We start from the raw sequence: 5,182 nt of genomic DNA on the forward strand, positions 1-5,182 counted from the left end.
TAAAAATGATGCTAATTAATTTGCCGACTGTGTATAGTTGAGATAAAATCACCTTATTTTGCACAAATCTGGTAAAATATATATGGTTTGAATACCAACTGCGGATAAGAGCAACAGAACAGTCCTTGTAACTAAATAACTCTAATATTTTAATAAGTAATTATCTAAACCATAAAGTGACCTATACTTCGATAATTATGTATACCTGAAGAGAAGATATATCGAAGGTGAATATTGCGTAACACATGAAACTATACACGGTTTTTCAATAAATAGGAACAATGCCTGTCGCCAGGTAATAACGACACATTGACGATATAAAACACGGGCTATCCTTGTTATACATTATAAACCCATTCATATAAAATAAAAATTAATCGTAGTTTGGCATTTCAGATCAAATAGTTTAGCAAAAGTGATTTAACAAAACATCTAATTTAAATGTCCGTTACTGTCGCCTTCTCATATTAATTACATTATACCATCCACATATAAGTAACCTCTGTGATACTGTTGGTTTTAAACAATGCATTTTCTTCGAAAACAAATATGTAAATATGTAAATGTAAACTATTGCAGCACCAATTGCTACGGGGAAGTCAAACAGAATGTTTCAATTGGAAAACAACACTCGCGTGAATATTCAGAACCTTTATGAACAGTATTAGATTTAGCAATAGTGCTTATAATAAATTAAACTTTCGGTTTACTGGTATAAATGAATATACCCACACAATAATGGGCTAAAGTCAAAGAAGTTGAATAGTATATCAGAGGGGGTAATCACGTGACAAACAAGATGGCGACGTCCATGCCGAGGCAGGTATTTTTCGTCGTTTTATACCCTTTATTACTTGTATTTTTTATGCCGCTCATTTTCCAGCCATATTAGGAAGAAAGTTACTGGCTACTATTTCATAGTAATATTCGCTCTACATTTCGACTTTACTCGGTGCGAAATTTCTTAGCGGAATGACCTAATTAGGGCTCCATTAAGAAAATTTGCGGGGAGTCAAGTCGAGATATTTAGCGAATTTAAATACGAAATATACGCTAATCACCTTTTACTGATATGGCTGGAAAGTGAGCGTCATTTAAAAAATAAACAGAGGTAATAAAGGGTATAAAACGGCGAAAAATAATTGTCTCGGTATGGACGTCGTCATCTTGACTATCACGTGATTACCCCTTCTGGTATATGCGATCGCAGAAATGTCCGTGACGATAAAATATCCGTGACTTGTAACATATATAACGTTTCAGGCATGTTGGGAGATTGGGATTTATACTTCCATTGTGTTTATTTCATTGCAATGGTTTATAAAGAATGCTAGCACTTATGTGTGTGCCTAAATTATATTATGTTAATATTGTAAATCTGCAAAGGAACAGTTTGTGTGGTCTAAATGCTCAGTTAACACTATTTTTCACAAGTAATATATGTCACACTTAAGAAATATTTTGTATAGATAATGCCATTATCATCCATTTCTGCATGTTTAGCGCGAAAGCTCTGTATCGGCTATTGTTTAATGTTTGCTTCACACAATACATTTTTCAATGTTTATTAAATTTCCGTTACTCTATAGTGTCGTTTAAATTTATTGAAGTGCACTTATATAGGAAACAGAACGAATAAACATATGTAATTAGTGGTTCACCTCAGTCATAAATATGATTATTTTGTAATTAACATTATATCGAAATCAACACAACACGTTTTATACAAAATACAAAAACTTGTGTTCAGTACATATTTAAAAAAATGAGACAACACAATTTTTCTTTCTTCATTTGATCATTGAAATTTTCGTGAGATAAAAAAGAAACACTTCACTGACGGTCTCTACAAACAGATAGGCATCTTCAGAATGAGGTACTTTTATTGTAAAATCCTCTGTACATTATACAGTCGTTTATATTCTGCATATTTGACAATAAAACAAAGTAACAGACATTTAGAGTAGGCTCTGTTGAATAATATACACGGGCACAAACAAACCATCATATATAAAAAAGTATAATAGATATGCATGTAAAACTTCGCATGTACGTGTGTGATGGATATGGCTCCTCAATAAACATATCAAAAACGCATGCGTAAATATTTTAAAAAAATCAATTGTACACCCCTGGTGTTCCTATTTATTGAAAAAACCGTGATAAACAAATTGTGCAGCAAACAAAGATTGGTATATACCAAGGAGCTATATAATAATCTATTATGTATGTCCTTGGCATTTCCTCCTTAAAACACTAAACAATCAACTAGAACCTACAATGTAAAAATTTAGAACAGCCAACTGCTGCTACCTTCTCATTATAATTTTCACTGGCATCAGCAATGATTTCTCCATGTTGCATACTGTACTTAGATTTCACAAGGGCCAGGCAGCATTTTTGTTTTATTTTCCTTTGTGAGCATTTAAAGTCAAAGTAATTTCAAATTACCATAATTGAGGAATAATGCAAGGTAGGTCAGCGATAATTATGTCACCCACCAAAACATATTATTTAATACCATTGATATAACACTTTGATAATTTTACACTTGTAAGTATATATTTTTTAAGTACCAAAATACTAGGATTAAATTAATTTGTATATTCCTAACTACTGGTTTAAAACGTCATTTAGTAGCGACTTGTCACGTCACCCCACCGTACTCAAGGTAGCGACTATCCACGTCACCCACCGTACTCAGGGTATAGAATGTCAAGTCAGCCACTGTACTAAAGGTAGCGACCTGTCATGTCACCCACCTCAAAGTTATTTATATTTTATTTGAATTTATGTTTTAAATATGGTTAATCACATTTGATCACATCTTTTGATTGCTTGAAATCAATCACATTTTATAGTATCTATAAACATTGCACTATTAGTATTTGTAGTAATTATCAAATAATTAATTTAGAATGTTCTTTACCAGAAAGGTTAGCCCAGATGTCAATAAGAGCACTATCTCCCTCACTATGAGATATTGTCAAAGGTAGCAATATTTGTTTGAATCATGCCATTTTGTGAGGCATAACAAGTAAGCTAAATTCTTGTATTTTTTGCAATAGAAGAGAATAGATATCACGGTACCTGAACCACGTGACTTTTTCGGCTATGTGTGGGACAATCGGATGTAAACAAAACGTCGCTTCAGGTAACCTTTTTGATAATTTCTTCATTATTTCAAAACCATTTAAAAAACAAAACAAAGACGAGTGCCCGGTCATTGTAAAAAGGCACAACTTTGTTAAGTTTGCGCAAAATTAATTAAGTATTTTTTTCCAAAAAGTGCAACCGCGTGTTTGAAAACACATGATGTGAAATGCTATGTGTGGTATATTTTTTGTTCAATCAACAAAAACATTGATAATAATATTGTCGAGGGTTTAAAAATAGGGCGGACATTGTAATTCTTCATAGAGAAGCTACTTACATTGTATGTTTGCGCAAATACATCTTATTCGGAGTGTGTGTATATAAATGTTATACTGCTATGTGTTGGATACATTTTTTAAATGCTATGTGTGGTATACAAGAATTCTGCATTTAATCTGAACACAGTTTTGTAAGAATCTAGAACATAAACTTTAGTCTGTCCTGAAAATATATCAAATTAACCAAATGTTACATTATTGAATACTGAAGTAATCGTGTAATGATTAACCAATTTATGTTTAACTGAACTTAATTCTTATTAAAGCATACATGTTATGTTGAAATATAATATTTCTTTGTTTTATTTATTGTCTTTAAATAAATATAATGATTGATATTTCTGCCTGATTATTGAATTTGGTCCATTTTTTAATGAATGACAAAGAAAATAATAAGAGCACATGCTTTAAAATGGGTTTTACTTCTTTTGTTTTTCAGACTTTGAAAAGGATTAGTCGAAAGATCTGTAACGCTTTTAAGGTTCGAAGCTGTGTAAGAACTACATGAACACCATCAAACCACACGGAAGGTGATATGTGGCAAGTTAAAAATCAAAACCACGGTGACAGAGACAGGGACCCCCCTTCATTCTGTGATGTTTATGGAAAGCTATTTCAACTAACTACGCAAACATACCATTTAACATGTATTTTTGCATAAGCAAACAAAGTGTGTGTATTGATATGTGTGTATATTTATCGGTTTTGTATCTATGTTATTACTAAAATTGATTAGATGAATATAAAATCTGATAATGTGTGTTAATAAAACAGGTGTTTCATAACAAATAATTTAAATCCAATGATGCGTGTTTTGTGTCTATTCCAATATCATCTCCATTTGAACATCTTCGAATCCATAATGCTTGTTTGTGGTCTATTCCAATATAATCTCCATGAATATCTTCAGTATATCAAAATAAACACGTCATTAATAATACCATTACTTTATAACTAGCATGCACATGTAACAATAGAAATTAAAGCGCCAAATACATAAAGAAGTACATTAGTATTCACAAAGAAATTGTAATCAGTCAATTATGAATTTGCAAATCTTGCTATTCAAACATATGAATGCTTCAATTAAGTCATAACAAATGATCATCGCCAAAACGTCTTGACTTGTGGGGGTCATTATGCCAACAAACATATTGAATTGCATCAATACTTAATTTACTCAAATTCAAATGAAAGCTGAATAACTGACAATAGTTTGAGATGTTTAATGAAAATACCCATTCGCCCCGTTCATGAAGGGCGCTGCTGCAAGATCTTGTTACCACTGCACCAAGTAATTAACATTAAATCATATAATGTTGTTCAATTTGTTGAAATGTCAAATTTTTATTAATGTTTACTTTGATTGTTTTCTTTCCCTGCAATACTTGCACCATCTGGTAATAAATCAAACAGTCATTTAAACTTTGGAACATTTACTATACATGTTTGTATATGACAACTTTTCATTGATCAAGATATCAGTACGTCTCTTGAAGGTGCTTCCAAAAATACTTTAATCTCCCTGAAAGAACAAAATACAACTGATATAAACTGTTAAACTTAAAAATAGCATGTGTGATATATCAGATAGCTCAATAGGATTTACATACAATACATGATTTTCCAGAAAAAAATGTCATTGATCCTAGTGTCTATTTGTTTTAAAAATGCTTATGATCTCTTTATGCTTATTATTAAATTCGTTACGTCAAAAATGCCTACACATTCCTCTAAAAAACACCAAC

This window comes from Dreissena polymorpha, chromosome 6 (genome assembly GCF_020536995.1).
Source record: "Dreissena polymorpha isolate Duluth1 chromosome 6, UMN_Dpol_1.0, whole genome shotgun sequence".
Classification (NCBI taxonomy): Eukaryota; Metazoa; Mollusca; class Bivalvia; order Myida; family Dreissenidae; genus Dreissena; species Dreissena polymorpha.